The 22,187-nt window shown below is 41.1% G+C and overlaps 1 protein-coding gene across 5 annotated transcripts in view; it reads right to left on the bottom strand.

Moving 5' to 3' along the window:
* PIAS1 (protein inhibitor of activated STAT 1) overlaps positions 1-22,187 on the bottom strand; it is a 76,956-nt gene that overhangs the window by 32,117 nt on the left and 22,652 nt on the right. For 2 of the 5 annotated variants that reach the window (XM_081965219.1, XM_081965221.1), the window contains exon 2: positions 13,864-13,891. The exons of the other annotated variants lie outside the window; for them this stretch is intronic. The gene's annotated coding sequence lies outside the window, so the exon portion shown is untranslated. The remainder of the gene's footprint in view (positions 1-13,863; positions 13,892-22,187) is intronic. 5 annotated transcript variants of the gene reach the window in all.

A 22,187-nucleotide genomic window follows, 5' to 3' on the forward strand; every position in this document is an offset into this window, starting at 1 on the left:
CTTCTAGTCCATCCCCCTGCCTAGGCAGGAAACCCTATACCGTTTCAGACAAATGGCTATCCAACATCTTCTTAAAGACTTCCAGTGTTGGGGCATTCACAACTTCTGGAGGCAACTTCTGTTCCACTGATTAATTGTTCTAACTGTCAGGAAATTTCTCCTCAGTTCTAAGTTGCTTCTCTCCTTGATTAGTTTCCACCCATTGCTTCATGTTCTGCCCTTAGGTGCTTTGGAGAATAGTTTGACTCCCTCTTCTTTGTGGCAACCTCTGAGATATTGGAACAATGCCATCATGTCTCCCCTAGTCCTTCCTTTCATTAAACTAGACGTACCCAGTTCCTGCAACTGTTCTTCCTATGTTTTAGTCTTCTTCATATGTTTTAGTCTTTAGACTAAATCATCTTTGTTGCTCTTCTCTGCACTCTTTCTAGAGTCTCCACATCTTTTCTACATCGTAGTGACCAAAATTGAATGCAGTAAGTAAGGAAATGAAATGAAATTATCTACTGCAATTCCATTGTTTACCATATCATATGTCATTAAATAATTTATGTCACTTTGTTTTCTCTTCAGATTGCCTGCTGTATCCTGTCTATACAGCCCATCCGAAAAAGAGGAAGCTGCAGCAGAGATGAGTGTTGAGCGATGCTCTTCCCTAAAGAGCCACTCACCAAATTGAGAGATTTAGAAGCATTTCATCTGCCTGAACTCAGATCTTTGCTTACAATGCTGAGGAATCTGAACACCTGAAGCAATTTTACGGACGGCTAATTTATAGAAGTTTCTTTTTACTTTTTTCTTACTATTTTAATTCATGCTTTTAAATTTTTCAAAAAACTTATAACAGCCTACTTTCCCCCCCTAGAACTACAGAAAAATTAACTTGTTCCCAAGCCTGTTCTCTTTAAAATGGCTAAAAATCTGTTGCATTTATTGAAATATGAATGCTGTAAAAATGAACCTTATTTGATTAAACTTATTTTGTGATTTAAAAGCTATTGAGGTAATGACACCTTGATTAACTTCAAAGTGTCATTACTTTTATAACTTTTGAATTGTTTTAAGCAGATTAATAAAATGTTAAGAAATTGTCTGGAAATCTCTAGATTTCCCTCACCCAAATTACAGTCAGCATATTATGAATTTTTTTTTTTTAGTTTTATCACTAAGTGAAATCTCTTTTGACTTCCAACTTCTCTGCAGAATACAAGTGATAAAGAAAAAACAACAACACTAAGGACACAATTAGAAAGTGATTGTGCAACTCCCTGGATCTCACAATTGAGGTCTCTGGAAGATATTCAATTCTGCTGTAGTATCATCACAGAAGGCTCCCAAGCATCCATCAGTTCAACCTGACCCCGTGGGACAATCTCTGAAAATAGTAGGCAAACTTTGGGGGTAAGTAGGATTATTATTCTTTGAATCATCTATTGACAATCATGTTTTTAAGTCATTTTACTTAATGTTAAACAATTTGGGTTACCTAAAATGGAGAAATGGCAGCATATTCCATTAAAATATCTGTTGTTTTCACATATTTAGTCTAGACCAGGGGTGTCCAAACTTGGGAACTTTAAGACTTGTGGACTTCAACTCCCAGAATTCCCCAGCCAGCCATGCTGGCTGGGGAATTCTAGGAGTTGAAGTCCACAAGTCTTAAAGATGCCAAGTTTGGACACCCCTGGTTTAGATGCTTTAGTGATCTATAAAACTTTTGCATTGCAGACCACCTTCAACTTATGACCTGTCTTTTAATGATCATTACAATGGCTTCCGAAAGGGTGCTTAATAGCCCATAAAGCATTCTGGCTGTCAAAAAAATTCCTACCCTCCCAGTCACATGATCACAATCTGGATGCTTGGCAACCTGTTTCATCTTACAACTTCTTGCCAAACACCCAGTGATTATGCAATATTCTCCAGCAGCTTCCCCAAAAAGTAAATTGGGAAGCCAGCAGGAAAGCTGGACGTTGCAACCCTCCCCTCTCTGAAAAAAGCTGCCTGCCTGGTGTTTGTGTATGAGAGAGGGGGGAGGAGAGAGAGAGAGAGGGGGGGGGAGGAGAGAGAGAGAGAGGGGGGGGAGGAGAGAGAGAGAGAGAGAGAGAGAGAGAGAGAGAGAGAGAGAGAGAGAGAGAGAGAGAGAGAACTCCTTTGGTGGGGTGGAAAAACAGAGCTCAGAGATCTTGATTATTTGAGCACCTGCCAAAGGAAGTCCCTTGTGCACAACAAAGGAGTGCTGACATCCTGCCATGGGGTTCAGAAACCGAACCCAGACCCCGATGCTCTCAGCTTTATTCCTGCACCCTGCCGAAGGAATTCCCTTCGGAGAATGGAGGGGAGTCCTCCAGGTAGCTTTTTTTATAAGCCCCTAAAGACCACAAATAATCAAACTGAGCATCATGTCACATCTTACCCAACGACTGAGATTCTGGACTCAATTGTGGTTTTAAATTGAGTACTCGTACTGTCAGGAGTGAAATGTTTGTGGATGTCATCCACACTCAAATGCCCTGCTTAAGCAAGTCTTAGCTATTTACAAGAACACAATAATGGAATAATCACATATTATCCATATCAAAGAGAAACATTTCCTTTCACATTTACTGGACACCTCAGGAAATGTTTTTCAAAGAGCGGCCATGGTAGTCTAAAGGTGAAGACGCTTGCCTCCCACTCGAAAGGTGGAGAGTTCAATCCTAGGAAGGTATTTTTCTTCTAGGGCGCAAAGAGGGAACTCTGTGAAGCGTCAGGGAGGGCATCGGGCCAGTAAACGCTCAGCTCCATCTTGCTCCCCTCTCCTGACTACCCCAAAATAAGGGATTACAAGGTCATAGAAAAAAAGAGAGACAATGCTTTTAAAGGGTTGACTGTCTATACTTCATTATATAAAGAAGTCCTGTGAATCAGTTTAAACTGGCAGTGCATAGATATAATAAATAAAAGGAAAGGGGGAGAAACCAATATGACTATTCATAATTTGGAGAAAATGAAACTCAAACTCTTCTACAACAAATTGGCAACAGAGTGCTGGAGCTAGACAAACTTAAAGCCTCAATTTCCATCTGTCCAACGCAACCTGCTGAAAGAACTACCCACAGTTCAAACAAACACCAAAAACACAAATGCCAATCCATAGCAGTGATTTACTATGAACAGTCCACGTTAAATATAGTTATTGTTCAAAATGCAACATTCACCTTAGGAAATTAAAAAGCCTCTATGCACTTTTTTTCAGGCACTAAAGATAATGTACACTGCAAACTGAAAGGGGAAAAAAACCCTTTGTATTAACTGCCCAAGACAGAAATTGCAAATTATATCAAGTTCTTTATATTTTGCATATATAGAATACAAAATAACAGATTGATGATTTTCAGCTCCTTCTACCCAGTTTCCCAAAAAATAAGACCTTCTCGAATAATAAGCCCTCTCTGGAAATATTGCAACACAGCAGCAGCCCTGAGGTGACCACGCTCACCACCTCCTGCACCTCAAAAATAATAAGACCTCCGTGAAAATAAGGCCAAGTGCTTATTTCGGGGATCAAAAGAAAATAAGACCCTGTCTTATTTTGGGGGAAATACGGTATTTCCCTCATTATTTGTAGTGAAAACTGTGTTTCAATCATAAAATCATAGGACTGGAGCTTGGATCTCCTTCTGTAAAGCTCCCCACCTAAGGGTCCTCAGCCTGCTCTACTCAACAAAGGAAGTAGAAGTAGCTTCCAAGACTTCACCCTTTTTCCCTGCTCTTCTCTTGACTCTTTCTCGTTTCTCAGCATCCTTCTTGCATTGTGGCAGTCAAAACTGGACACTGGATTCCGCATCAAATCGAACCAGTGCAGCACAGAGCGAAACTATCCTTTTTTGTAAGTTCAACATTAAACCTCTGTTGATACAGTCCACGATTTGACAACTGCAATACGCTGCTGGTTTATGCTTAATCTTGTTATAGATACCCAAGTCTTCTCAAAAGGACTCCTGCTGAGCCAGGCAACACATAACTTGTACCTGTATGTCTAATTTTTCCCACCTAAGAACATTAATCTGGAATGCATGGGTAGACATCAATCATTTTTTCAAAAAAAATATTATGTAAATGAACTTGGATAATAAATCCAGGATCATTGTACATATAATACAAATATTTTCCTTAAACCAAAGATGTCTTTTTCCCATGAAAAGTCAGGAAAAAATGCCTGCTATAAGGAGCCACAGACTTCAGTGTAATTGTATGCTCCAAAGTCGAATTTGAAGCGCTGCCCAATTCTAGGCTCCAGTTCTTAAGAGAAAATGTCAACTTTCACTCCCATCTGAGATTTAACTCCAGGCATTTTTGTAATCATGTCCCACCTATCAGGACATCACTGATTATGAATGGGAATTTCCACCGTCAGCAGAGTTGTTGTTTTGAAGGAGACTCCTTTTATTCAATGAGTCATAAGAAAATGTTTTGTATACTGAAGCAAACAAATTGGAGGGAAGCAAGAAAGGAGGCAGACTATTAAAACTGTCAATTATACTAACTAACCCTTTCAGCTAGTTGCAATATTACTTGTTGCCTGCTGTCAGCACCTTCTAAAGTAAAAATTATCCAGTAAGCATTTCCTGTTTAGCTGCAATACGCAATTCTGTGTTGGACTAATTCAGCTGCAGAGTCACCTCACTTCTTCTGCTGTCTTTGTCTGTTCTGGACAAGTTTCACCTTCTTGGCAGATGAAGGATCTTGGCGGCAAAGTATCTGATGATTTCCATCGGCTTCATTTTTTTATTTTTCGGCCTTCAAGTCTGTGTTAACTCCCAATGACTGCCTAGATTCACTCCCGCAGTTTTCTTGGCAAGTTTTCAGATATGGTTTGCCATGGCCTTCTTCCTCAGGCTGAAAATGACTGGCCCAAGGTCCCTCAGCTGTCTTAGCGCCAAAGCAGAACTAGAACCCAGTCCCTGTTTCTAGCCTGGTGCCTTTAACCACTGCCTCAAACTGGCTCAGTCTGCTTCATTTAGTTCTCTCATTTATTTATTTAAAATATACTGTATTTTTCGGAGTATTTTTGAGTATCCTCAAAAAAGAGGCTGAAAATCTGGGTGAGTCTTATACACCAAATAGAGCATTTTTTGCCTCCCGAAGCCCCGCCCCTTCACCAAAATGGCCGTGCACACCCTTATGGAGGCTTTCAGAGCTCCTGGGGGCTGGGGCCTTTTTTTGCCCCCCCCCCAGCCCCCAGCAGCACTCTATAAGCCTCCATAAGGCTATGCATGCAATTTTTTGACAAAAAACGGGACCGTTTTTTGCGAAAAATGGGCCGTTTTGGGGAGGTTTGCAGAGTGCAAAAACTTTTTTTTTCCTTTTGGAAAGCTTTTTAACTGATTGATGAGAATTACATTAAGTGCTGTGCCAGAAGAAACACCTACCTATCTACTGTATTTCTCTCTCTCTCTATTTCTCTCTCTCTCTGTCCTTTTATCTACCTATCTACCTACCTATCTACCTACACTCTTTCTCCCTACCTACTTACTGTATTTCTCTCTCTATCTCTATTTCTCTCTCTCTATCTCTCTACCTATCTACCTACCTACACACACACTCTCTCTCTCTCTATTTCTCTCTCTCTCCCTTTATCTACCTACCTACCTACCTAACTACTCTCACTCTCTCTCCCTACCTACCTACTGTATTTCTCTCTATTTCTCTCCCTCTCTATCCCTCTATCTACCTATCTTTTTTTTTAATTTGCCTCTTCAAAACCTTGGTGCATCTTACACTCCAGTGCATCTTATACTCTGAAAAATACGGTATATACTGCTTACTTCCTTAATACAGATACAGATTAACAGAGTTGGAAGGGACCTGGTAGGTCATCTAGTCCAACCCCCCTCCTGCCCAAGCAGGAGACCGTACACCACAGACTCTTCTTGAAAGCCTCCAGTGATGAAGTTCCCACAACTTCTGAAGGCTTGGAAAACAGCTTGACCCCCTCCTCTCTGTGGCAGCCCCTCAAATATTTGAAGACTACTATCTTGTCTCTCCTGGTCCTTCTCTTCCCTAGACTAGCCATGTCCAGTTACTGAAACCGTTCATCGTATGTTTTAGCCTCCAGTCCCCAAATCATCCTGGTTGCTCTTCTCTGCACTCTAGAAAGAGTCTCAACATCCTTTTTATAGTGTGATGACCAAAACTGGATGCAGAATTCTATTTCTGGCAGCGATTGTATGTATCCTTCTGTTAATGCAATTTAGGATTGCATTAGCTAAAGGCTTTGTAAAGCTAATTCTAATACTATTCTAAGAAGAGCAAGGAAGAAAAATCTATCCTTTGAGATGTGGAAACTCAGGAAAAAATAAAGACAATGTTTCAAGCATTTTGGAATTATTTTCCAAGTCAATGCTGGAAGGGCCACTCAGGCTGATTAGGTAGCCCAAAGAATTACCTCAGCAATTCCATAGTAGCTCTACTCAAAGTAATACGGTAGGTATCTACTCATAGCATGAAACTTTCCCAAGTGTTAGATAACATCTTGCACTACGCCTATTCTTTCTATCACTATTTCTGGCAGCGACCAGTCTTGGTATGTATTCTAGTTTTAGTCCAGGGGAATCATTTCTTTAGTTCTTGGGAATCACTTCCTAGTTCTTTATTTCACACTTCCAAATGCATCTCAAATGTAGCTCTTAGCTAGAAGCAAGGCTGATTATAGGGAAAACAAAAGCTTGGCAAGTAACATTTAATTATTGGTTTAAACTCATCAATCAGCCCATTGGGTTGCTCTACTCTGTTTTAAATGGTATTTGTCAGTCTACTTGGAAAAATGCGGCATCTCCCAGGCCACATCAAAGTTGGACTCGGGCAAATTGTTGATTGCTCAACGATTACTTGAAAATGGGTGGCAATCTAATTTGAATAGAGTGTCCAGCTGTTGCATAAGCAATTAATTAGGGAGGCATAGTCCCCTACCTTTATTCACTGACTCATTCAAATTACCAACTGGCCTTTACTGGTGATCACTGTAATGCCTTCCTGTCAGCATTTCACAGAGCAGATATTGCATCTCACTGTGGCTCATGATGCCTGCCTGTGCAGCAAGGAAAAAGTAGAATCAATCACATCGCTCCTGATACTGTATAGGTTTTGTACAACATTGTGCCAAAATCTGTTTCTGCTCTTTTAGCACCAATCCCTGGTCTATCCGATACTTTCCACACTGAATTTCCACTTCCCGATAAGGTCTTTCACACAACATATGCCGATTCTGTAAACCGCTTAAAGCAGGGGTGTCAAACTCAAGGCCCGAGGGCTGGATCCGGCCCACCAGGGTACTTAGATCTGGCCTGCGGGACTGCCTTGGAAACAGCAAAGGACCGGCCCGCATTGCTTCTGCCAGTGCAACTCCCGAGCTCCGTTTTCGCTGGCAGAGGGTTGTAGGACGCTGTGGCAGCCAAAAGCTTAGGCATCCGTTTTCACTGGCAGAGCGCTCAGGCCACCACAGTCGCCCCTGACAGGAGTGACGTCAAGCTGGCCACGCCCCCCCCGGCTCCCCCAAGGTCAAACACAACCCTGATGTGGCCCTCAATGAAATTGGGTTTGACAGCCCTGGCTTAGAGAGTGCTGTAAAGCACTGTGAAGCAATATATAAGTCTAAGTGCTATTATTATACAATGCTGTGAAATTCTGTTATTTAATATCAAGTAGCCAGCAAGCTGCCCCTAAGACTGATTGCTACATATGCTTATTTATTGTTTATCTATTTCTCCTTTTTTCCTGTCATCTGCTAGCTAAGGGCTGTAATAAAATTAAATTGAACTGAAAATTAAATTAAAAATTTGGACCATTTATGTGGCCTTGCTACTCAGAAAAAATTACATTAGGTAGCAAATAAAATCTTTAAATAAAAATACAAAAGAAAAATAGCACATATCATTAAAGCAAACTAAAACAATTAAACGTTGTTTGCAACTAAAATATAATTACCTTTCAGCAAATGGAAATTCTACTCAACCCAAACAACCCAGGAAGTGTTCCATAAAACCGTGAAGAACTAATCAGAATCAAGCAGATAAAAGTGGGGACCTTATAAGTACATCAGATCAGGAATACCAACTACGTGGTCCTGTAACCATATTTTGAGGTTCCCCAACCAGTTTAGAATAGAAAACACAACCCCCACATGCTACTGTATGTGCCAAGTAGCACTGGGGTTGGAGGGGCTGCAATAGGAAGAAAACATGTTTCCATCACAAGGACTCCGTGGTCCACGTCCCACAGTAGGACAATGGAATAGAACACAGAATGCAGGACATAGAACAACAGAGTTGGAAGGGACCTTGGGGGTCTTCTAGTCCAAGCCCCTGCTAGACCGTTTCAAACGAATGGCTATCCAGTCTCTTCCTAAAAACCTCCAGTGTTGGGACATTCATAACTTCTGGAGGCAGCTCGTTCCACTGGTTAATTGTTCTCACTGTCAGGGAATTTCTCCTTAGTTTAGGAGGTGCTTCTCTCCTTGGTTAGTTTCCATTCCCTGTTTCTTGTCTTGCCTTCTGGTGCTTTGGAAAACAGGCCGACCTCGTCTTTGTGGTAGCCCCGCAAATATCGGAAGACTGCTATCATGTCTCCCCTAGTCCTTCTTTTCATTAAACTAGACATACCCAGTTCCTGCAGCTGTTCTTCATTAATATTAGCCTCCAGCCCCTGTTTTTTTTATATTGTAGTGACCAAAATTGGAAGCAGTATTACAAGTGTAGAATGCTCAGGCTTTGTAAAGTACTAATACTTCACCTGATTTTGATTCTATCCCTCTATTAATGCAACCTAGGATTGCATTCGCTTTTCTGGCTGCTGCCGCACACAGCTGGCTCATGTTTAAGTGATCTTAGGACACCAAAGTCCCACTCACACTTGGTTTTTCCTGCCTAAGTATAAAACCTTACTTTTCTCTACATTACATTTATTTTGGTGGGTAAGTGTTCAAGTCTGTCAATATTTTTATCAATCCTAAACTTATCTTCTGGGGTGTTGGCTATTCCTGCCAGCTTAGTGTCATCTGCAAGTTTGATGAGTTCTCCTTCTATTCCTTCATCTAAGTCATTTATAAAGATACTGAAGAGAGCCGAGTCTAAAACGGAACCCCGGGATGCCCCATTGCCCACCTCCCTCCATGTGGATTAGCTCCAGTAAGGATTACCAATTGAGTAAGGTTTGCCAGCCAGTTACAAATCCATCTAGCGGTGCTCTCCAGCTAGGCTGGAGGGAGGGGCCAAGAGGGACCCACATTTTGAATCTAAAGTACCGTGTGCAGGAAGCAACGTCCTGGCTGGACGTCTCCCAGAATCTTTGAAGCCTTATCTTTCTATTCCCAAAGGAATGCAGGAAGTCTGGTGCGGTTCTTGGCTAGCAATAAAACTACAGTCCAGACTCTCCAGGAGTGATTCTGGTTGCTCCCACCTCACAGACAAGAAGCAAAATGGATTCCTAAAATCAGACAACCCCACAAAGCTTATGTTTTTAAAGATAATAATGTTCCATTAGTTTTCATTCAAGTCTCTTTTTCAGGAAAATCTTATTAAGCTATTATAATTATTTATAATGTTAATGTTTTGTTGTATTGCTTTTATTTTGTGGTAAGCAGCATTAGAGAGATGGGTGGCGTTTAAATTTAATAAATGTTGGTTGAATTTCTCCATGTCTTTAGCCCTGGTCAGCATAATAGATTTAAACATATAAGCAGCATTTCCATACTATTTTTAATTAGTTTTTCTTTTTGGGGATGGCAGGTCTCTTTCTCTATATATCTATAGAGAGAGAGAATATATATCCCCATGGTCCCTTTACTGTTTTTTATTGCAAATCTCCTTCTAAAATTCCATTGTATTTTATTCTTGCTCATGCTTTATTTTTTTAGGCAAATCTCCCAGAGAATGCTGTAAAGGTTAGATAGCCTCTCCATTCAAACAATGCAACTCCATGGCCCTTATGGACTCATGACTCCTGCTTGAGAAGTAGGTGTGGCACTCGTGGCTCAGAGGGCCTTTGCACAACTTTGAGTTGTGTGCTGGCTACACCCATATGGATCAAGAGACTGCTCAGGAGACTCATGTCCTGACCGCCTCCCAAATGAAGCCTTACAAGAGGACATCTCTTTCTGTTCACAGCTCCCTGTTCCATCAGGTCCAGTGGGAAGGGCCCATGCTAAGGAGTTCCATCTAATGAGTCCCAGGAGGTGAGTCTTTTGTGTCATGCCAATCAGAAACTGGAGGTCAGAACAAATAAATACAGATGCATTTTCCCAAAATGATGGAGTCACAGAAGAACGTTCCATGGGCAAATGCAGGGAAGCCCTTGGCCTCTAATACTTGCCATCTAAGCAGTCTTACAGAATATGTAAGCAAAATCTCAAAGGCTCTGTTAAAACTGTAGTAAACTCGTGTGGTAAAAGTTTTTCACTTCTACCCATGATCTGAAGAATCTCTTCCAGGATTTAGACTGCTCATATAGTAACCTAGCCTGCAAAAATGACACTTTTGAGGCTGCCACAGGAAATAAAGGAGAGCTAATGACTGAAACAAGGAAGGGGCTTCTTTCTCTAGCACACTTCACTTCTACCTTCAGCTCAACTGGATCAAGAGGTCCATCTCTCCTTTAGCAGCTTTTCACACTTATCTATGGAATCCCAGGTCACTTAAATACAAGAGTGACCATAACAACCTTCATGTAAAATATATTAGAAAGAACTTCATTGGCACAGTTGATCATGAAATATTGGTCGTGCAGCAATTGGACTTCTCTGCCTTCTCCTAAGAACAAACTAAAACAAACTAAAAAAAAAAGAGGAATTGAAATAAATAATAATTGAGCAATCCAGAATAGCATAAAAATAACCCAGTTGCCTGCATTGAAGCTTGTTTCAAAGAAACAGCTAGCACAAGTATTAAAAATGTCAATGCTGTAGTATTAAATATAACACCAACTCACTGCAAGAAAGAAACCAACTGGTGAATAGCACGGCTGCATTTACAACTAAATATGCCTGATCCAAAATCAATGAACAAGAAAAAAAAGTCAAGCAATGCACTACCAAAATGAAAGAACAGGTTAGAAAATAAGATCAGGATCCTAAGACCAGATACAAACAGACCAGAAGACATGAAAAAATGTAGTTGAAGAACAAGAAGACCAAAGAATACCTGATAAAGAAATATCACCTTGAAACAAGGAATATCAAGGAAGTCCTGGAAATAAGGCAGCAAATAACAGCTGTAGCCAAGATCAGCAGATATGAAGTGCAAATTGCACACTACAGGCAGAATCTCCAATTTCAGTCAAATCAGAAATGTTTCTACCAATCCATTGAAAAGATGGATTAAGCAATAAGCCAGCCAACACTGATGAAAAAGAAATGAATAGAATAGAATTCTTTATGTGATTGGACACACAAGGAATTTGTCTCCGGTTATAGCTATAGGGCAACCCAATGGAGATTCTACGTCATCCAGAATTGAACAAGCTTCTTGGATGAGAAGCAAAACATCTTCAAGGAAAAACAAAGTCCAGTTGCCTTTTGAAAAAGCACCTTTGGAACAACCCAAAGAAATACAAGAAGAATACAGCTTGGATAAAAGAGGCAGATAAGAATAAAAAAGAAGGTGAAATGAAAGATGTGAAATTGAATTTGGGTCAAACACACAGGCACCTGCCACATAACACACCAGATGTAACAATTGTTGACAAGAAAGAAAGAAAAAGTCTGGATAATGGATTTTGTATCTCGAGACAGCAGAATAAAAAAGAATGAACTGGAGAAAATGACAAAATAAAAAGCCCTGCAAATAGAACAACCATGGCAAAAGAAAGCAAAGATAACATGTGTTTTGGATGCAGCACTAAAATATTTGGAACACCATCAGCATTGACAAAATCACCATCAGTCAATTACACAAGGCAACTTTATTTGTAACAGCTTATGAGAATACCTTTGTTACCTTCAAACATCTGCCTATTCCAGATCCTTGGGAAGAATTCAACAGGTGAATAAAAATGTTTGCAACCAATCATAATATTAACAGGACCAAAATGTTGCATTCTATTTAATAATATCATTTAGAACTACATTCGGTCTTATCTTCAATTCCATTTCCAAATTAATAATGTTGGTCAGTGTTTCTCAACATTGGCCACTTTGAGACCTGTGGAAATCAAGCCCCAGAGTTTCCCAGCCAGCGTGGGTGGCTGGGAAATTCTGAGAGTTGAGCTCCACAGGTCTTAAAGTGGCCAAGGTTGAAAAAACACTCTTGTGGGTGATTATTTGCACAGCTTCATCTTGTGTAACAGCTACACCTGTTCCTGGATCATGTACAGGAGGCCCTTCATTTGGTCCCTCATGACTTATTCACATCAAGCTGGATTGTTGCAATGGTTCTACATGGGGCTGCTGTTCAAAGACCTTTTGGAAGCTGCAGGAGAATGGGCAGTAATGGTCATACCCCAGAATGCCTATCTGTCACTACTGCTCTACGAGCTGTGCTGGTACCAGGGAGCTTCCAGATGCAATTGAAAGTGGTTGTTATAATTTATGGCACTGGGCCTAGTTATTTGACAGATTATCTTCCATGGTTTCTGTTTATCTGTAAGATTAGACAAAGCTGATGAATTGCAGTCCCATCTATTAAACAATGCCACCTACTGGGACCCAGGAAGTGTGCCTTCTCTATCACAATATGCCCCAGAAATCTGTTTAGCTCCTACCTTAACAATGTTCCACAAGTGCTTAAAAATGTGGCTTTCTCCTTGCTGTGACTTAGTCACTGGTGAAATATTCTGTACAATACATAGAGTTTGGTTCGTGCTGATAATCATGATTTCTTTTGTCTACTGTTGTTTCTTTTGCAATGTTAACGCCCCCAGAATTACTCTGGAGTTGAGTGGCCTTAAATCAATCAATAAGTAAGTAAATGTTATTACAAACAGACTATAAAATATTGAAAAGTTGTAAGGCAAAGCATTCACGGACATCTGAGTTCATGCTAGGCAAATGTTAATATTTATTTGCCTTATGTTTTTGAAGTGCCAAGAGTCTGAAAATTGGTATGGAGAAGGTAAAGAAAATCCATTTTCTTTCGGGACAGTTAGTTGAAGAAAAGAACAAGGCTGCTCCTTTTAGATTAGCAAAAGCATAAAAGACTCAGGTAAGGAGTATGTTGTCTTTCCAAAAGTACCTTCTGCAGTGTTTTCTATAGAAAATTAATTCCAAGAGGATGCTTCAGAGCATTTGGGGCACAAATGTAGCACCTGTTTACAACTAATTTAAAGTTTTACATCTTTTTCTGGAAATCACAAGGAAAAGAGTGATGATACTCTTTTATCCACATGTGCTTCAAAGCAGTCTTTCCAAATTATTTCCTAAGTGCTACAAAGCCTACTATCTTCCCACATCCAATTAAGTCTTGAGGTGTGGTCTTAATTACAAAACTGGAACAAAATGGATCACAGTCTAGTGAGTGTTTTGGTTGGTTGTTTTCCTTCTAGCCTGTATACAGAAGACACTGGTTGGATTATGAAAATAACATTTTAAGAACACAAGATGCATTCTACCAACATGCAGAGATCTAAAACTGAAGACTAAGAAGTGACACATTTGGTTCATCAAATGATCTCTTAGGATCCTTAAATTGTGTGCAGGATATGATGATTTACAGATACTATCAATAGCAAATGCAACCTACCTGAGCTTTCCTAACAACATAGCCCATACCTGTAATAAGACAACCTAGACAGGTTTCAGATATCAAGCCTACAATACTTACAGAATGTTTCAATTTCAAAACAACTGTTGAGGGTTCTAAGCTAAAAATAAAACAAATTGTTCCATCCTACCTCTTCTAGCAGCTTCTTTCTCTTTCACCTGAAAAACAAAGACAACTTTCCTTGATGACGTAGTTCAAAATTCAGGGATGGGAAAGAGAGGGGGAGAAAAAGCTTTATTAAAAGCACCCCATGCTTATAGTCATTATTTTCCTTTGTATATAGTGGCTTGGTTTAGACACAATAATAATCTGTAGGAAATGCATTATCACATCACATTAAACCAAAACCAGAATGATGCCTTAATTTATATCAGCCAAGCTCTGTGTGGCAGTGTCTCGGTTGATGCCATCTTTGAGGGACGCTAGGGTCAAAAGGCTATTCCATTATGCCTATCTGGTGTTCCTTGGATTCCCCAAATTCACTGTGCCAGATGATTTTTTCTGTGTGCCTCCAGAGCAAACCACTCTTTTTTGCAACAATTCAACTTGGCTTTAAGCTTCATTTAAAATTAAGAGAATAGCTGAGTTCCAGCATTACTGCTTTTCATTTCAATGGGGCTGTGTCCAGAATACTCTTCCTGTGCCTCTGAAATGTAAGGATGAATGCTATATTGAGTTGCAAGTGAAGATTTATTTACTGTCTGAATTTTATGGTTATCTTTGATATTAAACAAGGTTGTAGAATGTAACAATCTTCAGTTTAACAGTAGAAAAATCAAGTCAACTCTGCTAGCATTTTCAATCTTTACTACCCCCATCAAATTTTGCCATGCAGGTGGGAGCAGTTTTACTTTGGGACTAGTAATTGCAGAAAAATACATTACTGTTAGACATAGGTCTGGCAATTACCGTATTTTTCGGGGTATAAGACGCACCGGAGTATAAGACGTACCAAGGTTTTGAAGAGGCAAATTAAAAAAAAAAGTTTTTGCACTCTGCAGACCTCCCCAAAACAGCCCATTTTTCGCGAAAACGGGCCCTTTTTTTAATTTTAAAAAGTCATGAATAGCCTTTAGGGGGCTTGTAGAGTGCTCCTGGGGGTGGGCCCCCCCAAAAAACTAGCAAAAAACAGCCCGTTTTCTGTGAAAACGGGCCCGTTTTTTGTCAAAAAAATTGCATGCAGAGCCTGCACAGAGTGCTCCTGGGGGCCGGTGGGGCAAAATTGAGCAAAATTGGCCCATTGTTTATGCATTTCTTCCCTCCCCAGCTACCAGGAGCATTCTGAAAGCTTCCTAGAGGCTATGCACGGCCATTTTGGTGAAGGGGGCAGGGTTTCGGGAGGCAAAAGATACTGTATAAGACGCACCCACATTTTCAGCCTCTTTTTTTGAGGGAAAAAGGTGTGTCTTATACTCCCCAAAAATACGTTACCTGGCAACTGATTCATATTTATGATGGTTGCAGTGTCCAGGGATTATCTGATTCCCCCTTTACGACTTTCTGAGAAGCAATGTCAATGGGAAAGCCAGATTCACTTAACAATCATGTTACTAACAGTGGCAGCGATTCACTTTTGCATTGTGGCAAGAAAATTAAATTTGCAAACAATTTAAATATTCAGGACAAAAAACTAAAACAAGGAGAAAGGAGCGTCAGATTAGTTTTGTTTCTGTTACTTAAATATTCCATTTCCCTCTCCCCCAGCCCCTGACAGAGGGAATAGTGTCATTAGTTAGGAAGCCTTCATTTGCATCTATTGGTGTGTCAATCATTTATTTATTTATTAAACTATATTGGCCACCCAATTTCAATTGTCCCTGGAAACTGTAGTTCCACCCACCACTGTTGTTTCTGCCCTTCATAATTACTATAGGTGATGGAGCATATTAATAGCATTTTCTCGGTATCCAAATATACTGTATACAAGCCCAAAGGATGGATTTAGCATTTTATGGCCAGTTCTCTGATGTCCACAACTGTTGGGTACTAAAAATATGGACTTATTCAATTAGCTTCCATTTGCCAAGGGGAAGAGCTCTGAGAAGAAAAAAACCAGATTTTTTTAAGTATTTAAGAGATAAAAAGATGTTGTGCTGGGAGTGCATCTGGAAATTATATTAAAGAAAAGAACCGAAACGGATGCTACACAGCTGTAGCAGGGGAATTACCTTTTGGCTGCTAACTGTGGACAAAGAGGCACTACAGCCTCTTAAAAGTAAAAACAAAAAGGCAAAAGAAAAGTAACAGCTTTTACTGGAGGAGAAAAGTGTCCCAGGACAAGAAAGAGGAATCCAAGCACATCCATTTTGCTCTTTCAAACAAGAGAAGCAGGGAATCAACTGCCAGACTGCAAGCACAGGTAGTCCTTGATTTACAACAGTTCATTTAGCGACTGTTCAAAGTTACAACAGCACTGAAAATGACCGATGGCTTACCTTAATGGTCGCTCTCTAGGCGCTGCGGGAGTGTCCAAGCATGGGTTAACTTCAGCTTGCGGCCCAAGGACTGAGTCCAAAGTTTGTGTAGCCTCTTGCTCCCCTCAGAAGCTCAGTTTAAAAAATGAAGAATAAGTCCCAAAAGGAAGATATATATGAATGTTCTATGCCCTCAAAGTTGGTACACACGCACCCGCGGGCGACCCCAGGGTGGGGTTGGACACTCCCGCAGCGCCTAGAGAACAACCTTTCAGGTAAGCCAACGGTCATTCTTCCAGGCCCAGGATGGCGGACCTATGGCACGCGTGCCACAGGTGGAACGCGGAGCCATTTGTCAGGGTTCACCCTTTTTTAAAGCTATTTTTCGCCCTTCCCAGGCTCCAGAGGCTTTATAGGAGCCTGGGGAGGGCAAAAAGAGCTCCCCCCCCCCGGAGGCTTCATGAGCTTCCCTGAAGCCTCCGGAGCACAAAAAACCCGGCCCTATGGGCAAACTGGAAGTTCGGGAACCGACTTCTGGTTTGCTCGGAGGGTTGTTTTAAGTGCTCCAGAGGCTTTAGGGAAGACTCCTGAAGGTCCCTGAAGCCTCCGGTTTGCTCGTAGGGTCTTTTTTTGCTCTCCGGAGGCTTCAAGGAAGCCGCCTGAAGATCCCTGAAGCCTCCGGAGGTCCTCCAGGGGGGGAAGGCTTTTTTTGCCCTCCCCAGGCTCCTATAAAGCCTCTGGAGCCTGGGGAAAGCGAAAAAAGGATGCAAAAAATGGGGGGTCGCTCCTGTAGTGCACACATGTGCACTGGGGGGTCACACATTGCACTATGGGTGCAGCACGCCTGCACATGACGCCCCTGCGCTCCCCCCATTTATGCACGCTGTTAGGGATGTAACCCTATACTTGGCTTTGCAATGTATATAAGCTATGACTATTTTACTGTTACTTTAAATGCTTAAGAGATGTAATTAGTTTGTTACCTCAAGCAGCCATAAGTGGGAGCCAGAATGACTGTTAGCTCTCTGTATTGTTAGACGTTGATCGGTGTATTTTGAGGTATTGTGGTTTGCTACTGTTTAGTTATACTTTGTGTGTTAGACTGACTATTTTGATAACTGAATTACTGAACCGTGAATGACTTGGACTGTTAACCGGACTCTGAATACCTCTATATTTCTACATAGTAAACTACTATATTTTTATACTATGCAGTATCCCTGTATCCTGGTTTGTGCGTGGTCTTCCATACCACTCTCATTACTCACTCTTCTAACGGGGAGCTTAATTACTCAACACTGGTTATGGGCACTGGTGATACTGGTGTATCCAGAGTGTTCCAGACGTAGCTGAAAAGAGAGTTGGTGTTGATATGCATTACCGTATACAGATAGCTGTTTAGTTTGTAAGTGTTTACTATTATGGAGAAGATGGCACACGCACCATCAGCAAATTTATCACTGATAACCCAGTTGGATGGAACAAACTATGTTTCCTGGTCCATTAAGTGCAGCTTACTTCTACGTACTGAAGGATTGTGGGATGCTGTACAGAATCCAAAATAGTCTGTCTAACACACAAAGTATAGCTAAACAGTAACAAACCACAATACCTCAAAATACACCGATCAGCTTCTAACAAAACAGAGAGCTAACAGCCATTCTGGCTCCCTCTTATGGCTGCTTGAGGTAACAAACCAATTACATCTCTTAAACATTTAAAGCAACAGTTTAGTAATCATAGCTTATATACATTGCCAAGCCAAGCCTAGGGTTACATCCCTAACATTCTCCCCTCTTGGGTTGTCAATGTATTTACACACAACTTCACATTCTCAATCCATAAACTTCACAACATTGTTTATGTTTTCCTTTAACACACAATACAGTACATAATGTAGGTTCAAGATACAATACATAATGCATCCCTTATCAAACATAGAACCTATTATATCAACAACATCTAACTCATCGGGGTTTACATAATTTCCATCCATAATGGTTTACATAATTCCTATCCGCTCCAGTTTTACGCTTATATACCCGTTTGCATCCCCCTGCATATTTACTTGAAGGTAAATCAGTCTTGTCAAGCACTCCCAAATCCTGCAATGACTTAAACTCACTGTTCATTTCAGCTTGCCCTACTTTTTTATCCTCAGTTGGATAAGTAGTCAGTTCATTGTATGTAGCAGGTATCTTATCCACCTTACATGCAACAGATGCCTGATACCTATCAGGTGGCCGCATTACACGGGTTGACCTTCTGGGTAACTCAGGGTTTATAGGTGGACTATCCTGAACGTCCTCCTGCTTTATCACTTGCTCCTCCTGAGTAGACTCCTTCCCTTCATCACTCGTTTCTGGTATTTGATTCATTCTTTTGATCTACTCGGGTTTCAATTACTACCTCATCATTATTTTCTAGTTTGTTCCAACCAACATGCTCCAGAAACTTTGCATTAGCACTGTGATAGATCTTAATTGTCCCACATTCCCAGAACCTATAAGAACTATGGTTTGAGTCATAACCAACAAATATTAACTGCCTTGCACGAGTTTGTCCCTTTAACCTAATCTGTGCAGGAATATGCACCCATGCAGGGACTCCAAACATGTGCAAGTAGCTCAAATCAGGTTTCCTACCATGCCAACGAGTAAATGGTACCTCTCCAGTAGAAGCATTTACAACATTGTTCAGTAAATGATTAGCACACATCATTGCTTCACCCCATAATGTTTCAGGCAATCCTGAATCGGCTAAAATGGTTCTAGTCATAGCTTGTAACGTTTGCCCCCTTCGTTCTACAAACGAATTATGTTGAGGTCTATAAGGAGCAGAGCGTTTATGCTCAATACCAGCTGTTTTTAACATAGTTTGGAACTTATAATTTGTAAACTCCATCCTATTATCAGTAACTACAGTAATAACCTTGGCTTTTGTCTTCCTTTCCGCAAATCTTAGCCAATTAAAAAATTGTTGAAATGTTTCTGTCTTGTCTTTCATTAAGTAGCAGAAACCATATCTTGAGTAATGATCTATGATACTCCAAACATAACAGGCACCTCCCAAACTGGGTTTTATCGGTCCAATTAGATCAGCAAAAACAACTTCTAAAAGTTCCTTCGTTTTAAACCCATTATAACTGCTGGAGTAACCCTGCTCTTTTCCTTACTACATACATTACAATCCAAATACTTACTGCAATGTTTTAATTTTACTCCTTCTGACAACTTTACAGTTTGTTGCAGTGTTTTGAAATTAATGTGTCCCATACCCCTATGTAGCAGATGTATGCATTCATCATGTGGCTTCACATTGTCATACACTAAATTAGTAGTATGGTCATCGGTTATAATATATAAACCATTTGTTAATTTTGCAGTAATCCTATTACCTTCCTTTTCTATGATAGTTATCTCCCCTAAAGGTTACTACGTAGCCAATCTTAACTAGAGCTCTTACTGATAATAAATTAAATTTCAGTTTAGGTATATACAACATGAATAAATGCTCATTTACAAATGAACACCTTGCCATACCTTCACCAGATGCTTTCACCCTCCATCCATTTGCCAAAGATACATGTTGCTTGCTGGCAGACATTTTTATAAAACAATTCTTATTTCCAGTAATGCACTGTGATGCTCCACCATCAACAACCCATGAATCATGGCTTATTGGTGCATTTCTAGAGATAGTCAAAGTAGACATACCTAAGTTGACATGATCATTTTTCTTAGCTTTTCTAGTATTCTGTCGTTTTGCATGTTTACAGAATCTAGCTATATGCCCCTTTGCCCCACAAGAAAAACATTTTCTAACAGTATAGGCAGTTGAAGGTGACTCTTCATGTTGTGGTGGTTTCTCTCTCAGTTGCTTTCTTTCCAACCTTCTTCTGGACTCTTCCAACAGTCGTGCAGTTATGTCAGTCAATGTTAGTTCATTTCGGGTTAGGATCTCGAGGGACGATACAAAATCAATGTATGTTGAAAATCAAGTGTTGAAGAAAAGGCAGGACAAAATGGCGCCAGTCAGAATGTGTCCAGGGCGCTCGCAGATCCGCGCTAGATTCAAATACCAGGGGATGGCCAAGCAATAGCCAAAATCCCTGCAGCCGCCCAACTGGAAGTCCTGGAGAGGGGGAGGCCTGTCTGGAGACCCGGAGCGAGGCCAGATAATTAGAACCCCTCCTGGCGGCGATCTACAAAGGAACAGGAGGCACCGGCTTGAAACTGCTCAGAATAAAGCGCGTGAACTTTTTTCCTTTTCAAAATGGCCACTGCGTGCCTGAAACGGCACCAGGGAAGCGGTCGGCTATTCAGAAGGCTCAGGAGAGCCTCCGGTTATCAAGAAGTCCCCCGACAGTGTTTTAGGGCGTTCCTAGCTGCCTACCTGCCCCCGAAGCTCGCCAGCAGCCGCTAACGAGCCGTCCCACGGTGTAGCTGCAATTGCAGCAGGGTGGAAGCCAGCCACACTCCAGGCAGCCTGTTCCGCGCATCAGAAGTCAAGACAGGCAATCCACACTTTTGACTGAGAGGAAACAATAAGGAGCTAAAGAAACCTAACCTAACTATGTACAAAAATAATAAAGGCTAACTACACTGACTTGCAGAGTCCAACTTGCTGCTCAAGGACTGGAACTCCCCAAAATACGTCCTTTTAGGGCGACTGAGTTTTTTAAACTGAGCCCCTGAGGGGAGCAAGAGGCGTGGCTACACAAACTTTGAACTCAGTCCTTGGGCAACAAGCTGAAGTTAACCCATGCTTGGACACTCCAAGCAGCGCCTAGGAGAAAAGTGACTTGTGCCCATTTTTCACATGACCGTTGCAGCATCCCCAAGAGGACACGTGGTCAAAATTCAGATACTTGGCAACCGGTTGCTAGTGTTTCGGGGTCATGTAATCCCCCCTTTGATCATGTGATTATTAAGTGAATCTGTCTTTCCCATTGACTTTGCTTCTGACATCAAGTTACTAACTTAACAGTTGCAGAGATTCACTTAACAATCGTGGCAAGAAAAGTCACAAAATGGGGCAAAACTCACTTAACAAATGTCTCACTTAGCAACAGAAATTATGGGCTCAGTTGTAATCATAAATTGAGGACTCCCTTCCATTTTGATTTGCAGGGAAGGGGAGGAAGAAGCAGAGGGAGCTTCCACCCGCAACAGGGGGCCTGAAGACCAACTTCCACCAACAGCACTCAGAGCTTCCCTGAACAGAGCAGACAAAGCAACAGAAGATGCAAAATTATGGTTTAAAAGGGCAGATGGGTCTCCAAGAAAAGGGTGGGATAAGAGGGATTAGGTCTGCACGCAGTAAAATCAAAGCATGGGTAGAATAAATCCAAGAAGATGGATAAAGAGGCACCCAAAACATTTTAGAGCAGGCGGTAATTTTGTGAAGGAAAGGAAAACACAAACCACTGAAAAGAAATAAGGCCATTGAATACTAAGGTTCAGACCTGCAGAATTTGCTTTCAGCCACTCAGAGTAACAATATTATTAAAATTTTTGTTTAACATGATACAAAATGATCACATTTATCACGTGGAGAGTTTATTAGAGGCCTGGTGGTGCACTGGTTAGAATGCAGTATTGCAGGCCCTTGCGGGAGAGGGGGCGGTCTAGAAGCATTAAATATTATTATTATTAAATATTTTGCTGACTGTGAGGAGTTCGATCCTGACCGGCTCAAGGTTGACTCAGCCTTCCATCCTTCCGAGGTCAATAAAATGAGGACCCAGATTGATGGGGGAAAAGATGCTGACTCTGTAAACCGCTCAGACAGACCAGTAAAACCCAATGAAGCAGTATATAAGTCTAAGTGCTATTGCTATATTCTACAGGTGATCCTCAATGCCCGACCAGTCGCTGACTGTATGAAGTTGAGACTGAATAAGGGGCCCTATGAGAGATCCTCACAGTTGTGGCCACTGCAGTGTCCCTGGGGCATGGGATCGTGATTCAGATACTTGGCAACCAGTTCACAATTACAACGTCCCATAGTCACATGACTATGCAGAGTAGTGGGAACT

The sequence above is a fragment of the Natrix helvetica genome, assembly GCF_964273705.1.
Source record: "Natrix helvetica genome assembly, chromosome: 12".
Lineage (NCBI taxonomy): Eukaryota > Metazoa > Chordata > Lepidosauria > Squamata > Natricidae > Natrix > Natrix helvetica.